This window comes from Leopardus geoffroyi, chromosome B1, assembly GCF_018350155.1.
Source record: "Leopardus geoffroyi isolate Oge1 chromosome B1, O.geoffroyi_Oge1_pat1.0, whole genome shotgun sequence".
NCBI lineage: Eukaryota > Metazoa > Chordata > Mammalia > Carnivora > Felidae > Leopardus > Leopardus geoffroyi.
The window spans coordinates 108,943,083-108,963,943 of record NC_059327.1 but is presented as its reverse complement, the minus strand read 5'-3'; the positions used below and the strand labels follow the sequence as shown (position 1 = coordinate 108,963,943).

Sequence of the window (20,861 nt, the reverse complement as noted above, 5' to 3'; positions counted from 1 at the left end):
TCAGATAATCTAATAAGGATATGGATTATCCATTTTGAAAGAGTCTGAACAAAAACAACAAAAAAGACCAGTGATATTAAAATTCAACAAAATATTTAATATTTGATGATTTAGAAAGCACTTCTATATCTTATGGAGTCTGAAAAGTCAACACTATGGGAAGCAATTATTAAACTTGTATAATGGACTGATTCATTATTTTTTTAAAAAATTAGATCTACTGTAATCATATTTAAAAATACCTACTTTTTTTCTTTAGGATTTTCTCTATTTGGATGAAGTAATGCTTTGTATTAGTGATAAATATCTAAAATTAGATTTCTACTTTAATATGTGTGTACAATTTCTACCCTGTAATTAGTGGACATTTTGAGGAAATGTTGCATGTATAAACTGGTTTGGGAACCAATCAACAATTGAACATAATGCATATTATTTACTAATTGGTTGTAAGGTATATTGGTAATAATTGGTTATAAGTAATACTGATTTTTCTTTTTTAGTTCAAATTAGTATATATGTTTCAATACTTACTGTTTCTCATTTGTCATTTGTTTATATACCATTTAGAGTACACATAGTTTTTCAAATTTCTAATAAGTGTTTTTGAGTGAAATGAAATTAGATGATCAGCATGTTTTAATTTTTTATCCTTATCCTTATCCTTATCCTTATCCTTATCCTTATCCTTATCCTTATCCTTATTCTTACTCTTACTCTTATTCTTATTCTTATTCTTATTTTTTTGAGAGGGGAAGAGGGCAGAGATAGAGAGAGAATCCTAAGCAGGCTCCACACGTGGAGCCCCATGCAGGACTCCATCTCATCACTGTGAGATCATGACCTGAGCTGAAATCAAAAGTCTGACGCTCAATCCACTAAGCTCCCAAGGCGCCCATAAAGTCAATATTTTTAAGGTGACTCATTATGTGTGTAGTTTTCATGTGTTTTATGTGTGCAGTTTTTAATCTCTGATGATGTTCTTTACTTGAAATTCTCTAGTCACACTTTTTTTTTTTTTTTTTTTTTTTTTACCAGGATCTCTGTATTTTGGAGTTGAATTTTGGTGCTTTTTGTTCACTGCACTAACTTCCTCACTGTGTATGATCTCGTTCTTGCAAAGCATAGTAGTCTGTGTAGTCCCATGTTGTGTATTCACCAACTCAGTTTTAGACTATGTACTGCCCTGCTCAACACTGCCTTAAGATATGACAGATGCCAAGTTGAAATTGATTTGAACATGCGTGCCATGCTTAGGTCAGCATTTCCGAGTGCAGAGACAGAGAAAAATGGAACCTTTGGATTTATGAATGGCGGGTATCTAGGACAGCATAGGTCAGTTCGTACTCTTTGGCTAGAAATTTGTATAAGTATTAAAACGTTTGGAAAGCATGTGTAATTAGGAACATTTCAGAGATACTGTGTGTTTTGCTCTTAGCCTTGTGCTGTTTATTTGCATTGTTAATAATCAAAATAATCACTATATTTATTATATTTGCCTTGACTTGAGTTAGATAATAGAAATACATCTGTAGGTATTCCAATTTACTGACAATTTTACATTAAAACGGATTTGGTAAATATTTGCTTGATTTTGGAATATTATTCATACAAAATATGTGTAAAATTATTGTGTACTTTTCAGTCTGTTTTTAAAAGAATTAATATTTGAAATATTTTCAAGATGCTGAGTCATAATTTTTTAGCTATTTCATTGGCTATAACTAATTTTAATAAATAATAACTGTAATAACCGTAGGGCTGATTTTCCCCAAAGTGAGGTGTTTTAGTTTAATAATATGTCCTCATGAATTTTTAAAAAATTTTTTAATGTTTATTTATTTTTGAGAGAGAGGCAGCGTGCAAGTGGGGGAGGGGCAGAGTGAGAGAGGGAGACACAGAACCTGAAGGCTCCAGGCTCTGAGCTGTCAGCACAGAGCCCTATGAGGGGCTCAATCTCATGAGCTGTGAGATCGTGACCTGAGCTGAAGTGGGACGTTTAACCGATTGAGCCACCCAGGTGCCCCCTCATGAATTTTTTTTAATGTTTTCCTGTTTGTTTGTTTGTTTGTTTGTTTTTCTTAAGTTTATTTATTTTGAGAGAGACAGAGAGCGAGTGTGAGCGGGGACAGAGAGAGAGGTAGAGAATCCCAGGCAGGCTCTGGGCTGTCAGCAATGGGGGGGCTCAATCCCATGAACCATGAGATCATGATCTGAGCCAAAACCAACAGTCGGCACTCGACTGATTAAGTCACCCAGGTGCCCCTGTCCTTGTGTATTTTTAAATTATTTTTTAAAAAGGAAGTAGAATCCAGTGTATTTTTTGTATGTTCCTGAAAAGTTGTGTAAAAATTCAATTTTTATAAACTGACTCATATTTATAGAATTTAAAATAAAGGTGATGGGTATACAGATGTTTGTTAGTCTTTATACTTTTCTGTATGTTTGAAAGATTTTACAGTAAAAAATGTGGACAAACATGGACACTAAGCACATCAGTGTACCCAGAGACTTTGTTATTTAAAGAAAAATTTTATTTTCCATAAAAAGAATCCTGTTTTGATTAATCTGTTTTGCAAATTCAAATTCTCCTAATCTACTTAAGGAAACACACACCACCACCACTCTGCCACTAACGTAGGCATTCTTCTGTACCACATTTTTGAATGTAGTCATAGCCACCAGAATTTCTTAAATTTCTAAATTAAGATAAAGGCTTAATGTAATCCTCATCATAAAATCCCTTATTCTTTTTTTTTTGTTTTTTTTTTTTTTGAAGTTTATTTACTTATTTTGAGAGAGACCGAGACAGCAAAAGTCAGGGTGGGGCAGAGAGAGACCGAGAGTGTGAGAGAACCGCAAGCAGGCTCTGTGCTGCCAGCTCAGAGCCCGACATGGACTTGAACTCAGGAGACCTTGAGATCATGACTTGAGCTGAAAACAACAGTCCGAGGCTTAGCTGAGCTGGGTGGCACCGAGCCACCCAGGTGCCCCATTATATCTCTCATTCTAAAGGGGAGGCATCAACAGAAGGATGTTTCCTTTTTTTTACACTAGCAGTGGAATGAATGATTCAGTAGTGTTGCCTTCCTGCTTTGAGAGAGTTGTTCTAAGACTGGGCAGTTAGTGCAGGACCTGCAGGCCCTTCCCTGTGGGTTCTCATACAGAAAGGCCCTTGTGCTTTACATAGCTTTTGCATTTGTGCTGTTGTGCCTGTTGTTCATTTGTACTCAACCAGCCAATCAGGAGAGCAGGGCTTAGAGGGAAAACTAGTCAAACAGGTTTTCCCCGTCTATTTAAATGGGGGGAAAGCAGTGAAATTTGTGGATAAGGTCAAGGGTGAAACTATTTTAAGGAGTATTAATGCTAATCACTGACTCTTATTTTCTCCTGGGTTTTGAAAATACTTTGGGGCATATGTGAGAATATATCTTAATGGAGCTAGAGTGAGCGTAAGGGAAACAGAAAGAAGTAAATAAGAAATGGGGAATTAGAACAAGGTAGAGAGAGGGAAAGGGAAAACAATAGTGGAGGGAAAAAAAACCCAAGAGGAAGAGGACAAGTGTTTCCACGTCCTATCTAGCCTTTGTGTAAGCTTTGATTTGAGAATGAGTTTAATTAAAACAAGCAAACACCTGCAGTCTTCAATATCCAAAATAGGGAACATTCTACTGGGTCAGGGCTGAGGCTTGGTAGGAATATTCGTGGGAAAATGTTGTAGTTACTATCTCTTAACACTGACTTTATCTTGCAAGTACACAGTTCCTTGAACAATAGTAAAATGTTATATTCGTACAGCTTTTTTGTAGTTTGCAAATCCCTTACTCATACACTCTATTGTTTTATCCTCATTCCTCTCCTGAGCATCCAGTAGATAGTCATGTTTTACAAACCATGATCTGGGCTTGCAGAACTCTTAAGTAACTGCCGGTGGTCACTAGGAGAGGCTGTGAGGATTTGGTGTTGGAACACAGGCTTCTTTCCTAGAGCTGTGCCCTGGAACCACAGCTGACCACCTGCTGAAACCTGGACCCTATTGAAATAACCTCTAAGTAAGTCTTTCTTTAGACCTCACCAGAGTCTTTTTACCCACCTACTGAGATTTTCTTCCCCTTTACCCTCTGGAATGGTGAGCTAGTCATGCTCATGGATTGCGGTTTTATTATGAATAAATGATTCACAGATTTGTAAGTCTAGTTCGGACTTCTTAGGTACTCTCACTTGGTAGAGTCTCCAGGTCTGACACCCTCACTTGCCTGTCTTCAGGCATAGATTTTGGTGTTATTTTGGAGTCCAACCTCTCCTTTTCCCCTTATATCTAGCCTGGTCCCCAATTCCATCACTGTCTTCACAAAGATCTTTCACACACTGATACTTTCCATTCACTTTCTGCTGTCCCTGTCGCTTCCTGACCACATCAGTGCCTCCTTCTCACCATACCCTGGACCTTGTTTTCTCCACTCTCCATTCCTCACTGGGTTGCATTTGCCTTCCACGAGTGCTATTTGACTGTGCCATTCGTTTTCACATGAGAAATTCCAGTTTTCAGGGTTCTTACTGTCCAGCTGCATTCTGATCATCCTCCAACAGTTTTCCATTTATCAGGTTCCATTTATTCCTGGAGGTATAAATGGATATTCCTCCACCTGATTCTTCTGCTTTTGTTTCTCTCTGTACTTAGCAAAGTTTCATTCTTCACCACGTTGACCCTCAAGTTCCATCTCAGATATTGCTTCCCAGTCTCTCGTGCTTTTCTTTGGATTTCTTTTTTATCTGTGCTGATGATCCTTTAACACTTAATTAGATTAATTCTCCAAGGAGAGTATGAGCTCTTAGAAGGTGGGCTCTCATTCATAGTTGCCTCGTAATGCCTTGGACAAACATACTGATGACAGGATATTCAAATATAATTGAATGGCATCTTTAGTGACTCATAAGGCAGCAAAGAAGGTCCATTCTCCAATTTTCTATATGTATATTGCTGCTTTTGCCCTTTTGTTCTTTCCCAACTGCATTATTCAAACTTGAAATGTTCCATTATTTTATTTTTAAATGAAATATTCTATTCTACAGAGACCACTGTATCACTTAGTCACAACAGACAAAATAAAGTCTGATCTGTTATCTGCTACCTCTATATTATAGGTCCTTTGAACTCTTTATTATAATATAATATTTATTATACTTTAGTAGGTTTTTCTTTTTGAGTTTACCTGGGGCTTCTAATGGATGGAAGTACATTCACAGCCAGCTCTAGGTAAGGCTAATAAAAGGAAATAAGGACAGAGATAACTTAGTGTATTTAGTTTTTGTTTTGTGTTTATATTTGAATGTAAACACACCTGATATCATGAAGCAGTAGGTGGAGAAAAAAAATGATTACACACATGAGAAAGATCTGACTTCAGAGTCATTTGAATGGCTCCCTTCCTCCCCACCCCCCAGATAAGCATTAGATACTAATTAATTCAAAGCACCAGTTCAGGCCAAGTTCTTTTTTCCCTCTTCTGTGGTTATTTCCTCCTTTGGCAATCAGCAGAATTCTCTGGTTTGAAACGTCTCCTTCCCTATCTCTTTCTGGGTAGGGCAGTAGGAGTGGGAATAGGAATAAGAACATATTTTAAGGAATCTCTTCACTAAAAGAAAAAGAAAATAAGCAGGTTTGGTAAAACTATTAATAAGAAATGATGCCTGACTCTGTTATTTGCCCGTTTTAATTTTTTTTTTTTAATTCTCCAGAGCTATGTTATTTTGATCAATTAGACTTTATCTGAGCATATGCTTTGGAATACTGTTTTTCTTCAAATTTTACAACTATGCAAAAATATACGGATACAGCCTCCTCTGGCTGTCCTGCTCCCTCCTTTTGCTATCTCCCTCTCTTTCTTTCTTCACCAGCCTGCCCTTCTGGAGATAATGTCCCTGTCTTTGATGGGGAATTCAGAAGAGGGATCCTAGTGATTGGGTTACAAATTGGAGGGAGGGATATCGGAGCTGGGGCATAGGGTTCTGCCCATCACTAACATAGGAGGTGGTCATTTTGTTCAAATCACCCTGTATAGGGGTGCCTGGATGGCTCAGTTGGTTAAACATCCCACTTTGGCTCAGGTCATGATCTTGTGGCCCCGTGTCAGGCTCTGTGCTGACAGCTCAGGGCCTGGAGTCTGCTTCAAATTCTGTGTCTCCCTCTCTCTCTGCCTCTCCCCTGCTCTCTCCCCTGCTCACTCTCTCTCTCTCTCTCTCTTTCTCTCTCTCTCTCCCTCCCTCCCTCCCTCAAAAATAAATACACAGTAAAAAATCTTAAATTTTTTTTAATTAAAAAAAATCACCCTGTATAGTAGTTATCTAGCCTCTGTATGGGTCCTAAGTGCTTTTTGCTTTCTCATCATTTTTTTTACCAGTAAAAATACTTCAGCTTACAAATTTGATACTGCTTAAATGCATTTCTATTCCTCCTCATATACTTCTGCCCAAAGGGTATGACATAGGAGACGTTTTGAATCAGACACGCTGGAGGACTGTATGGTGAGTATCTGTAACATACACAAATTCATTCACCCATTCATTCAACAGTCTATTATATGATAGAACTCTTCCACCTTAGAGCCAAAATACATGGTGTTTTTTTAAAAATCTAGTATAAAATTTAAAAGTTGTATGTAGAAAGGTTTAAAAAGGTCTTTATTAAGGCTTCTCAGAAACTGCTTTTGATTTGTGTATCTCAGAATTTAAGAAAAAGTTGATCGATTTTCTGACATATGACAGTGGCAACTTTTGAGAGTCTTTGTATGGTACTGGTAAAGGGTCCTGGATTAGGACTCAAGAAACCTGAGTGCTAGTTCCAACTCAGCCAGTGAGTAACTACAAAGTTAGCCAGGGGATGCTAGGCGACCGCCCCTGGAGACCTTGTCCCTTTCTCTACAGATGAGAGGATTTGAACTTGGTTATCTTTAGTCTTTAAATTGGGACTTTGACATTTTTTAAAGTGAAAATGCATACTTTAAGAATATTTGGTATCATTTCATAACAAATATATTAAGTACCAGTGTTTAAGTATATTTATATTATGTTTGCAAGCCTAATAACAATAGCAATGCTATACAGAAGACTTCTCTGGACTTGATTCATCCTGCTGAATATCAGTTACCATTCTGGATGCTAAGAAGGCACAAAATTATGTTTTAACCTGTTAGTAAGAAAGCATCAGAGGGGCGCCTGGGTGGCGCAGTCTGTTAAGCGTCCGACTTCAGCCAGGTCACGATCTCGCGGTCTGTGAGTTCGAGCCCCGCGTCAGGCTCTGGGCTGATGGCTCAGAGCCTGGAGCCTGTTTCCGATTCTGTGTCTCCCTCTCTCTCTGCCCCTCCCCCGTTCGTGCTCTGCCTCTCTCTGTCCCAAAAATAAATAAACGTTGAAAAAAAATAATAATAAAAAAAAAAAAAAAAAAAAAGAAAGCATCAGAGAAATCAGTTTTGTCTTTTTACAGAACCTACCAAAATTTTCCCCCTCTGGGGAATAATGTAATTTTGCTGTTTTATCTAATACCCTGTAATAACCTGCTTTTAGTGATTATGCTGGCATTTTATAGGACATCATTGGGAAAATTTGTTGTGAGTTCATTCTTCTGGACTTCCAAGGAATTGAACAGGGAAATATCCAGAAGTTGTTTTTTGTTCTGATTTGGTTTTGGTTATATTTGTACAGGCATTTTTGGTTCTAAAACATGTTTAAGATATCACTTGGGAATTTATTCTGTGACTCTTAATCTTAATGTAGATAATGTTAAAATCTGCTTAAACTATTGATAGTAGCAAAAGGATATTATTAATAAAGAAGAGAAACAATCTTGTGATATTTTGTGATCCTGGTACATTTCTGCAGCCTTAAGAATGTCTGTATAATGATGTGTTGAAAACCTGTTTTCCTGGGGGGGTGCCTGGCTGCCTCGATGGTAGAATACGTGACTCTTGATCTCCGGGCTTTGAGTTTGAGCCCCATGTTGGGTATAGAGATTACTTAAAAAAATAATAAAATATTTTTTAAAAACCTGTTTCCCCAAACGTGAATAAACCTTGAGGTGGGAGAGGATGAAAATTTAATCTAGATTTCCTCCACATTCACTGTGGTGTTCTAAGAATTAAAATCCCAATGAAAGAGAGTTATAAAAATTCCTAACGAAACATTTTAAAACATTAATCAGGCATCAGTTTTCTTTTAAGAAACCATATACCTATAAGAACTTAAAGTCTTATGCAGTCTTATTTGTGAAACTTTTTTCATTTGCTTAAAGATGAGATCAGAATAAAAACAAAGAATTTCCTTTTTGTTCACTGAATGTTGATCACATGATGCAGTTGCCTGGAGATAACTGGTACCGAGCTGGTCTTGAGGAGATGAAGAAAAAGAAACCCACACTTATTCCTGTATGATTTGTGTATATGTATATCATAGATACATATTTTTTTAAAACTGGTTACGTGATAAAGATCGAAAGTGTCTTTTTAAAAAAATATTTATTGATTTAGAAAGAGAGAGAGCATGAGCGTGTGAGCTGAGGAGGGACAGAAAGAGAATCCCAAGCAGGTTCTACACTGTCAACATAGAGCTCAGCTCAACGTGGGGCTCAATCTCACAAACTTTGATATCATGACTTGGGCCGAAGTCAAGAGTCAGACACTTAACTGACTGAGCCACCCAGGTGCCCCAAGATCGAAAGTCTCTTAATGCCACTGTTTTCTTTATTAAAAAAGAATTGCCTTTGTTAAAATTCCAGACTTTTATCTCTGTCAGTGATCCTTAAAATGGTGCCTGAACCAGCAGCATCAGCATCACCTGGGAATTTGTTGGAAATGCAAATTTGGGGCTCATCCCAGATCTATGGAATCAGAAACTGTGAGGACAGGGCCAATAGTCTTTGTTTTACTAGCTTTCCAGGTGGTTCTGATGGCATGCCAAGGTTGGCGAACCACTGATCTCTGATACTAAATATAATCAATTCAGGTTTTCTGATCATTTTAGGGACAAAAGAAAAACTAGGTTTAAATTTCAAAATGCTTTCCTGTTACTAATTCCCTGGTTAGTTTTTATAACCTAAACTTAAGCTATTGTGTTTTATTTACAAATTGCTTATTTACGCATATTCAAGTATTCATAGTGCATTTAAAACACACACACACACACACACACACACACACACACACTCTCTCTCTCTCTCTCTCTCTCTCTCCTCTGTTTATTAAAAACAAACAAAATGGGTTGGATTAGTTGTTTACTTTTGTGTATTTTGCTATGATTTTGTGTAAGGGCAGTCCAGTGGTTCTCAATATTATAATTACTTGGAGAGCATTAAATAAAAGCAAAAAAATAAATGCTAAGACCTATGAGGTCTTATCTCCAGAAATTCTGATTTAATTGATAAGTTTAGGGGTAGTAGGCTTTCAGGCATCTCTAGCTTTTCCAAACGTCCCAGGTGATTATAACGTATGGTCAGGGTTGAGAGACACTGGCATGTAGCCATATGTTCAAAGATTGGCCTACCTACCACGTAACGGTCCCTTAAAAATTATATAGGTAAATTAGTTCCTTTCCTTATTGTAAGCAGATTGTCTTTTGTTTTCCAGTAGGTTACTGTATTGTTGACTGGTTGACCATGTTATTAATCAGGTTTTATTGCTCTTAATTCTAACTCTTGGCTTTACCCCAAATCCTTTCTTACCAAAGTACAGTCCATGTACCTGCATCATTGGATAGCACCAGAGAGCTTGTCAGAAGTAAATAATTTGGCACACTAGACATACTGAGTCAGAATTTGCATTCTAACAGTATCCCTGTAAAATTTGTCTTCACACTACAGATTCTTTGTAACATAAAGCTTAAGATTCATTTTCTCAATTTTTTTTTTCCTTAGCATCTATTTGGTCTTAACTACTTCTATGAACCAACTCATACCAATGTCATTACACCTATTTTTAAAATTGTTTTTAAGTTGTTTTTTTTTTTTTTTTGTTTTTTTTTTTTTTTTGAGAGAGACAGAGACAGCACGAGTTGAGGAGGGGCAGTGAGAGAGGGAGAGAGAGAGAATCTCAAGCAGGTTCCACACTGCTAGCACAGAGCCTGATTTGGGACTCAAACCCAGAAAGCCAAGAGTCAGACACTTAACGAACTGAGCCACCCACGACCTTTTAAACCTATTTTTACATCTATTTTTTTAGTAAGGTCTTTTAATTGTAAGAGATCTCCAGGACCATCTAATTTCATAGTCTTAATTGGCAGATGAAGAAAATTAGGCACCAAGAAATTAAATGACTTGGCCCAAATTACAAAGGCTGCTGATTTGGGGATCTATAGACACATGCCATACCTATTTTTATTTTTTCTTGCATCATAGAGACTTCACTGTAGGGTCACCTAAAATGATGTTATTTTCATAGTATAAACAACTGGAAATATGAGCTTCCCAAAAAGATAGTCTTAGGTTACCCAAGGATGACACACAGCCAAAACCCAACATTTTAAATACACGTTGACATTTGTTTAAATTATCTATCTAGTGTGACACTGATTAATACTTTACTAATACTTTAATATTTCAAGTTATCTTATTATAATTTGTGGGATTAAATGATCATGGGAAAGTTGAATATGTGGTATTAAACTGAATGAAAATGAAAAGCTACCGCCGTGTTCTTATAAATTTCCAAAACTGTATTTGTGTGCCTGAGATATTATAGGTACTTTATAAAAGTACATTAAAAACATACACTTTGGGGTTGCTTGTTTGTTTATTCTGAGTTCCTCAAGATCCTGGGCTGGGCATTGTGACTTTTCTGAATACCCAGAACAAGTGAAATTTAACTCGGGTCTTTATATTTCAGATCCACATGCCCTTTGAATCACTTACGTATCTTTTAATGCACATAAGGATTGAGTAGTAGATCCTTGTCTCTCAATCCGGCGGTTGAACTGCATCAAAATCTCCAAATGCTTATTAGAAATGCAGATTTGGGGGGTTCTTTCTCCCCAGACTTCCTAACAGCCTGTGTGATGAAGAAACCATGGAATCTGCATTTTTTTTTTTTTTTTTCAATGTTTATTTATTTTTCGGACAGAGAGAGACAGAGCATGAACGGGGGAGGGGCAGAGAGAGAGGGAGACACAGAATCGGAAACAGGCTCCAGGCTCTGAGCCATCAGCCCAGAGCCCGACGCGGGACTCGAACTCACGGACCGCGAGATCGTGACCTGGCTGAAGTCGGACGCTTAACCGACTGCGCCACCCAGGCGCCCCAGGAATCTGCATTTTTAATAAGCACCACAGGTGATTGTTTAGGACAGGAACGTTGGAGAACCATTTCATGAGATTAAATATGTGTGTTTAAAATAATTAAATTTAATCACTGTTATCAAGCATTAATTTGACCCATATTATATCCAAGGTACTAAGTTGCAATGTCTGTTGGTATCCATATTATCCTATTTTTCTTTCCCTTTTTTTTCCCTTGTTTTTATCTTACTTCCCCCCACCTGATGATCAGAGAAGGGCCCCAGGAGGGCCTGGGCCAGCTATCACTGATAAGGGAAGAGCATTGGGTTTCTCCTGACAGCTTCACCATCTGTACTAGATGTCTGAATAGATACTGGTAGTGTAGGCAAGTGTTAAGTGCGGCTAACTCGGAGTGCGGGACGACAACAAAGGACAACAAAAACATTCTTCATGACCTCTCCTGCGCGAGGAGGTTTTCGTGCACTCCTTGGCACTAGTCTAAGTCCCAGGTGCAGGATTAAAAATTTTGAATGGTCTTACTACTGGTTTATTCCTTTTAGTATTTTGTGTGTATGAAGAAAGATCTGCCTGTGTGTTTCTTTTACAAATTTATATTCATCTTGTTTTCTTTAAGGTGACATGAGAGTGTTAGGAATGTGGTGTGAATAATAGACTATTTTCTGTTGTGCCTTTTGATATTGTTAGACACAAATAGTATCCAAAAAAGCAAAAATGTGTTAGAAATTTTGGCTAAAAGCTTTTGACAAGTAGCTTTGATTTGTTTTTTGTTTGTTTGTTTTGTATTTTTGAGAGAGAGAGAGTGCACAACAAGCAGCAGAGGAGCAGAGGGAGAGGGAGAGGGAGAGGGAGAGGGAGAGGGAGAGGGAGAGGGAGAATCCTAAGCAGGCTCCATGCTATCAGCTCAGAGCCCTATGTGGAGCTCAATCCCACAAAGTGAGATGATGACCTGAGCGGAAATCAAGAGTCAGGCGCTTAACAGACTAAGCCACCTAGGTGCCCCTGGATTTATTTGTTTTTTTTAATTTGTGAAATGGAGCCCAATTTCTTTCTTTGCATTTAGCATATTCCAGTTGAATTTTTGTAGTTAAATCGTGCACTTCCATACATATATGTAAGTATCTGTGATTTTTCCCAATGAGCAAAAACCATTAATTTGGGAAAGTGGTAGTTTTGAAAATCTAAGTTATCTATCTTTATTAACGACTGACAGACAACCTGAGTGGTTCTGTTGCCAGTGTAGGGTTTTTGTTGTTGTTGTTGTTGTTTTCCTTTCCTTTCCTTTCCTTTCCTTTCCTTTCCTTTCCTTTCCTTTCCTCTTCTCTTCTCCTCTTCTCTTCTCTTCTCTTCTCTTCTCTTCTCTTCTCTTCTCTTCTCTTTTCCTTTCTTTTCATTTCCCTTTTCCTCTATTTTCTTTTCTTTTCTTTTTTCTTTCTTTCTTTTCTTTTTTTTTTTTTTTTTAACCCAGATTGCACCCTTACTTAATTAAAAATGCCTATTGCCAGATCAACAGTTTTTGTGAGGTGGGAAGGAATATTAACCAACAATGGGTGGCCTTAATTTTCTAAATTATCTCTCCTCACCCTCCCACACCCAGTCAAGGTGTTCCCATTTCATAGTGTGATTTTAGGGGACTCCTTCCTTTTAGTAGTTTACTTGCAAGAAGACAGTCCTAATTAATTTCAGAACTTCAAGATATTGCCTGCATATGAAAGATGAATGCTTAAACCTGGGCTGTTGAATAACTCTATAGCAATAAAATGGAGCCATCCCCAAGTTAGCCCACAGTTACAGTTTTCTTCAGCTTTATTTTCTTCCTCCCTTCCTATGGTGGGATAAAAGTAAGTTAAAAATGGATATGAACCTCTGCAGTATGCCACATGTAGATCCTGCTCAAGTTCTTATCCTACTCAGTCTAACTATCCTTGTCTGTAAAATGGGAACAACACTTTTTCTTTGGTATGGTCTCAGTGTAAAATGAGATCATGCTCATAAAGCCTGTAATGCAGGGAAGGTACATAGTACAGTGGAGCTCTTTATAAGATATGCTGTTTATTGATAGTTTTATGTTAGGATATAAGTCACAAACCATAGAGGGACTAGCTCGTTCCATTTTGTCCAGATAGAACACTGAAAGTTCCACATCCTGGAAATCCCCTCAGTTCTGGGCAAAGCAGGATGGTTAGTCATCCTAGTGTGGGAAACAGAGACTCAAAATAAAGTGCCTTTAAGACAGTAGTTTAGTTGTGTCACAGAGAATGGCCATAATGAGCATAAGCAAGGAAAAGGGCTGGTATTCTGCTTCCACAGTGTGGATTCAAGTATCTTTGTTGTTGCACTATTCCTGGTTTATACTTCTGCCTACGTGGTCAGTCCGGGATGTTAATCATTACCCTGTGCTCATTCCTGCTAGCAGGAAGGTGAAAATTGAAACCTCTCAAGGCATAACTTAGAAACTGCACATATCACTTTTGCTTCTGTCCCATGCACATGTACCAGAACTTACTTATATGGCCCAAACTAGCTCCTAGAGAGGCTAGGAAACGTCTTAGGTCTTTCTGGCTGTGAGCCAAGTAGAAGTAGAGGATTCCATTACTAGAAAAGAAAACTATATGTCACAGCAGTCTCTTGTATGCCTATTATGGCATCCAACAAATTCCAGCTTCTTGTCACATTCTTTTGTTATTTAATATAATGGTCACTTGCAAATTGAATGTGTAAGAAGTTAACAAATAAGATGAAAAAAGACCCCTAGACTTAAGTAAAAACTGAAATGGAACCTACACTCTGATACTTTCTTCCTCCAACTGCAATATCCATTATCCTAGAAACTTTCTCCATTATTGGGATGTGTAACTAATGTCAGTACCTCAGGCAAAAAGCTTTTGATTTAGAATTTTGTTTAGAAATAAGACAATTGATAAAATTACATTTCATTCATTTAAGATTAAAGAAAAAAAACGGGACCATTAGTGGCTGTGCCTGTGGTCCAACTACATACCCTGGCTCAAATTCACAATTGCAGTCAATTCATTCAGTAACTATTTATTGAGCACTTACTACATGGTTAACAATGGAAATAAAATAGTTACCTACTTTTACTAAAATTTCAACCTTTTTGGAGCTTAAATTGTGCTAGAGGATACAGAAATTAGATTTTTTTTTTTGGCTTTTTTAAATTGGAGTAAAATTAGCATTCAGTGTTATACTAGTTTTAGGTGTACAATAATTAGTTTTAGGTATAAAATAGTGACTGGACAATCCTGTACGTTACTCAGTGCTCACCACGATAAGTGTCACTGTTTGTCACTGTACAATGTAATTACAATATTATTGACTGTATTCCCTGTGTTGTACATTTCAATTCCATTATATGTATGTATATATATTATATATATAATTATATATATATAATTCAATTTCAATTATAACTTTTGTACCTCTTACTTTATAGATTGTACCTTTTAACCCCCTTTTATCTATTTCACCCACACCCTCCTCCCCCACTTCCTTCCCTTTGGCGACTGCCAGTTTGTTCTCTGTGTTTAAGAGTCTGTTTTTTGTTTGTTCATGTTTATTTTTTAGATTCCATATATAAGGGAAATTATACAGTATTTGTCTTTCTCTGACTTGTTTCACTTAGGATAACACCCTCTAGGTCCATCCATGTTGTTGCAAATGGCAAGAACTCATTCCTTTTTATGGCTGAGTAATACATTGTGCATATATACTACGTCTTTATCCATTTATCTATCGATGGGCACTTTGGTTGCTTCCATGTCTTGGCTATTGTAAACAATGCTGCAATAAACATAAAGGTGCAGGTATCTTTTCGAATTAAGTGTTTTCATTTTCTCTGGGTAAACACCCAATGGTGGAATTATTATTGGATCATACGATATTTCTGTTTTTAATTTTTGAAGGATCTCTATACTGTTTTCCACTTTGCCTTGCACTAATTTACCTTTCATTAACAGTGCACAAGGTTCCCTTTTCTCTACATCCTCCAGGACACTTATTATCTCTTGTCTTTCTGATACTAGCCATTCTGACTCGTGTGAGGTGATATCCCACTGTGGTTTTAATTTGCATTTCCTTGATGAGTAGTGAGGTTTGTGGTGCCTAAATGGGATGTCTCTGAATTGGATGGGAACCCCTGAGGTGAGGATCTATGGAAGCCCAAGACAAAGGAGGTGAAAGAATTCACCTGAAGCAGAACAAAGGAGCTGAAAGTTTATTGAATAAACCACTAGGCAGTAGAGGGCAGGACCGAAGAAAGGCTATCTGCTAGGAGGCAGGAGGGGGCTTCTCCTACTGAGGGAAAGTGAGGAGTATGGGGACCTATGGAATTTTCCCTTTTTTGGTAACTGTGCCTAGTTGTAAGTAGCCCATTGTTTGGTTAGGGCCTGTGGCTATTTTGAGATATGGGTGCCTGATGGGCCTGTGTGTATTCAGCCAGGTGGTCTCTGTGGGCCCTTTCTATATTCCGTTGCTCAAGCCTATTTGCCTGAAAGTGGCCTCCAAAATGTTGAACATCTTTCTGTGGGTCTGTTGATCATCTGTATGTCTTTTTTTGGAAAAAAAATGTCTATTAAGGTCCTTTGCCTAATTTTTAAGCAGATTTTTGGGGGGCTTTTCTTTTGGTATTGAGTTGTATAAGGTCTTTGTATATTTTGCAAATAAACCCCTTATTGGATATATCCTTTGCAAATATCTTCTTCCATTCACCGGGTTGCCCTTTTGTTTTGTTTATAGTTCCCTTTGCTGTGCAAAAACTTTGTATTTTTGTGTAGTCCCAGTAGTTTATTTTTTGCTTTTGTTTCCCTTGCCTAAGGAGACATATCTAAAAAAATGTTGTTAAGGCTGATTTCCAAGAGATTACTGTCCATATTTTCTTTTAGGAGTTTTATAGTTTAAGGTCTCACATTTAGGTCTTTAATCCATTTTTACTTTATTTTTATTGATGGTGTAAGAAAGTGGTCCAGTTTCTTTTGCATGTGGCTGTTCAGTTTTCCCAACACCATTTATTGAAAAGACCATCTTTTCCCCATTGTATGTTCTTGCCTCCTTTGTTGTAGGTTACTTGACCACTTGGGTGTGAGTTTATTTCTGGACTCTATCCTGTTCTCTTGGTCTATCTCTATGTTTTTGCGTCGGTACCATACTGTTTGATTACTATGACTTGTAGTATATCTTGAAATCTGGGATTGTGGTACCTTCAGCTTTGTTCTTCTTTCTCAAGATTGCTTTCACTATTTGGGTCTTTTATGGATCCATACAGATTTTAGGATTCTTTGTTCTATTTCTATGAAAAATGCTGTTGGCATTTATTTAAAAGCACTAGTAATGATGTCTAATTAGTCTTTGTTTTGATGGATTTGATTTTTGTTTATTTTTCTTTATTTTTTCTGGATGGCATTTTCTTAGGTTTACTTATAAAAGGTGCTTTGAAGACAGATGAAATTATTCTAATATTTCATGTAGTACCAAGGTTGACTTCTGGTGGCAGTTATGATTGACATGTTGTTTTCATGTTATTGCAGTCATTATAATTAAATGCCAGAGAAACTTAAAAAGTACTGAGAATTTTAGCTGTTCATTTACCAGACTACATAATCTATTTTTTCTAAATGGTTCAATTCGCCACATACAGACATGATTTTAAATGTCCCATTAGACTTTTTTTTTTTTCCTTTAATGCGAAAACACTTTGATTCTTATTTAAAATGACAGTCTATTTTTTTTTAAGTTTTTATCGAAATACCACTTAGTTGGGATGCCTTGGGTGGCTCAGTCAGTTAGGCGTCCGGCTTCGGCTCAGGTCATGATCTCGGGGTCAGTGAGTTTGAGCCCCAAGTCAGGCCCTGTGCTGACAGCTCAGAGCCTGGAGCCTGCTTTGGATTCTGTGTCTCCCTCTCTGTCTGCCCCTCCCCTGCTCACTCTCTGTCTCTGTCTCTGTCTCTCTCAAAAATAAAAATAAAAAAAAAAGAAAGAAATACCACTTAGTTAACATACAGTGTAACATTAGTTTCAGGTGTACAAGATAGTGATTCAGCACTTCCATACATCACCTGGTTCTTATCACAAGTGCACTCCTTAATCCTCATCACCTATGTCACCCATACCTCCAACCACTTCACCTCTGGTAACCATCAGTTTGTTCTCTAGAGTTAAGAGTCTGTGTTTGGTTTGCCTCTCTCTCTCTCTCTCTCTCTCTCTCTCTCTCTCTCTCATTCTCTCACTCTCTTGTTTTCTCCCTTTGCTCCTGAATTGCTAAGCTGCTAGGCTGGTTGGCTGTCAAAATTTAACTTCTTTCCTGTAGTTTATGTGCTTGCCATTTTTTTTATATATATAGTTCATCCTCGTGTATGCTTTCCAGCTCAGTATTATTCATGGTTTAATCTCAAATAGCAAAAACCAGAGAAATGATTCTTTCATGTGGTAGCCAAAGACCATTCCCTGTCTGTCTTCCTTCCTTCCTTTCTCTTTCTTTCTTTCTTTCTTTCTTTCTTTCTTTCTTTCTTTCATAAGTAGATGGAAATAGCACTTTAAAGTAAGGTTGCTAGAGGTCTAGTAAGGTATTAGACTCTGGTATTTTTAGACTCCTGTTTGAGAAAATAAGAAAAATCAGGGGTTAATGAAGCCTATTTTTTTTTTTATCTTTAAAAAAGTCTCAGTAGAGTAATGGGGTGTTCTGGTGTCAGATTTCAGCTGAAGTGAACCATTGAGGCTTAGGAACAGGAAAAATATAGCTAATCTATTTTTTTCTGGTGTTCTAAGGGTTTGGTCTTAGAGGGATCACTTTTGCAAACGAGTGTTTTGGATTTGCAGCGTTCAAGTAAAGTGCCACTCTGATATCCTTGTTTTGCTGAATCCATTTACCCCTAAATGTTAAACGGCTTCCCTATGCCCTGAGGTGGGTCCTTTTATTAAAATTGGCATTGTTTCTTGTCTCAAATGCAAGTATATAGATAATTTTTATTTTTATTTATTTATTTTTTTTATTTTTTTTTCAACGTTTATTTATTTTTTTGGGGACAGAGAGAGACAGAGCATGAACGGGGGAGGGGCAGAGAGAGAGGGAGACACAGAATCGGAAACAGGCTCCAGGCTCTGAGCCATCAGCCCAGAGCCTGACGCGGGGCTCAAACTCACGGACCGCGAGATGGTGACCTGGCTGAAGTCGGACGCTTAACCGACTGCGCCACCCATGCGCCCCTAGATAATTTTTAATTTAAGAAGAAAGGGAGAGCTGAAATGCAAAAGGAAATTTGTTTCGAGTCTTTGAATTCCGGATTTTCTTCAATATTGTGACAGTGGAGTACAAGTAGCAGTGGCATCTCAGAGCCAAGAGAGAATTTGGAGGGGAGAAGGGATTGATCATGAATGTATAGCGTTAGAGAGAAGTCCAATCAGGGAAGTGTTGGGGGAACAAAAGGGCATTTGTGTGAATATTAAGAGGTATTTGGTGCAGAGTGGTGGTGGAGACCATGCCAAGCTGTAATCATTTGGGGAGTAAGTGGAGCCCAGCAAATAGACACGGATATTTTTAGACATTGGACTCCAAGAGAAGAGTGGGAGTAAGGCTGCAGCTAAAGAGGCATAGAAATGGAATGAGTGTGTTATAAATATTATATAGTTTTGGTAGAAAACTTCAAAAGCCTGGAAATATAAAATAGGAGAAAACAAAATTCCTCAATTTGACAATCCAGATTTCTGATTTCTGTTTGCAGATTTCTGATAAGTTTGTTATCAGTTACTTTGTCATCGATATAATCATTTAGTGTATATACATAATACATATAATTTTATTTCTTTATGGTATGAGCATTTTCTCATGTTAAAAATGTTTAAAACTCAGTTTTGATGGTTCTATAATACTCCATCGTAAAATGTACTATGATGTGATTAATCCTCTATTGCTGGATTCCTGGTAGTTTCTGGCTGTTTGCTGTTAGAAGTGAATACAGGAACATCTTTGTACATACATGTTGATATACCTGATTTATAGTACTTACATAAATAACTATAAAATGATGGGCCAGTTGTTTTTCAGGACATTTGCACCGATTTATATTTTTACCAACTGCCTAAAACTGTGTTGTCATTCAAAATGATGTACTTGCTAATTTTCACGAAAGTAAAATCTAGTTTGTTTTGTTCAGTCATTCAGCAAATTTAAGCTCCTAGCCTCTAACTGGGAGGTTGAGTTCAAACTGTGTGTATGGATGCGGCATGTTGAGTGACCAGTACTTTCTCTAGGGTGACAGGTAAGGGGCCAAAAGCCACCTCCTGTAAACCAGCATTAAGAGGTTTTACCCTGAGTTATCAGTTCTCATCACTCTTCGGGCCGCTGATCTGTTCATCTAGGGAACCGATGTGCATTTTTACTTTGGGCAGTACATGCGCTGCGGCTGCTTTGCGCCCATGGGAGTGAAGAGAAGATGTGATAGGTGGGGGAAACAACTCTATCTCCTCTTTAGAGAGCTCTTCCCCTTGGTTTCTTGCTGCTCCCACCACTCTTGCTCCCAGACTTGTCCACTGAAGCTCTCAGCCATTCTGGAAGCAGTTTTCACCTCTGCTACAGGCTTCTCTGTGTGTTCTGGGTCATGACTTCTTCCATTCACTTTTATTCCTCAATAAGCTATTCTTGGCATTTGTTTTCTAGAAATCCATTTCACTGATGACTGTAAGCCTGCCCACACCTCATTTCCTCATAACAATTTTCAGAGATATTAGGTATTCCCTATTATATTCTTGGCTGTCATTTCTAAAGAAGCTTTAGGAAGAAAGGAGTAGAAACACTTATGTTCAGTTAGCCATCTCGGGCTGGAAACCTCTGCTCCAGATGTCTTTATTTTTTTAATTTTTCTTTTTTTAACGTTTATTTATTTTTGAGACAGGGAGAGACAGAGCATGAACGGGGGAGGGGCAGAGAGAGAGGGAGACACAGAATCCGAAGCAGGCTCCAGGCTCTGAGCCATCAGCCCAGAGCCCGACGCGGGGCTCGAACTCATGGACCGCGAGATCATGACCTGACCCGAAGTCGGCCGCTCAACCGACTGAGCCACACAGGCGCCCCAGCCAGATGTCTTAAACATTCCCAAAATATTTAATGATTATGTAGTCGAATCTAATAATATCTGTAATGAGGATTTCTTTCTTTGCTTTATGCTCATTTTCCACCTCTTTCCAGTGATCATTTAAAGTGCAACACTTTTATTGGATGTATTAAAAAAAAATTAACACTAGTCTGATTTATCAATTTATAATATGAGAACGATTGACTTTTCTCAAATACCACCTTTCATTAAAGTAGTAGAGTATTTCTAAATACTTAGTATTATTTCCATGTGTATGCCTTTGGAGAAAGGCTTGCCATACTTAGGATAGCAAACAAATATCCTTTTTAGTTAATTTCAAGGCATTTTATGTACTTTATTATTATAAATGAGATTTTTTATCACATATTATTTAAAAGCAATGCTTATTAGTTTTATTAAGAGAAGAGTAACACCTACATGTCCATTGTAGAAAATGTTAAATTAAAATCCTTTGTTATTTACACTATTATATGCTTATTA

General features: G+C 37.6%; 1 protein-coding gene across 3 annotated transcripts in view; it reads left to right on the top strand.

Moving 5' to 3' along the window:
* Nucleotides 1-20,861, top strand: part of UGT8 (UDP glycosyltransferase 8) — an 86,668-nt gene that overhangs the window by 5,694 nt on the left and 60,113 nt on the right. The window contains exon 1 of one of the 3 annotated variants that reach the window (XM_045469227.1): nt 6,441-6,525. The exons of the other annotated variants lie outside the window; for them this stretch is intronic. The gene's annotated coding sequence lies outside the window, so the exon portion shown is untranslated. Of the gene's footprint in view, nt 1-6,440; nt 6,526-20,861 lie in introns of those variants that run through there. 3 annotated transcript variants of the gene reach the window in all.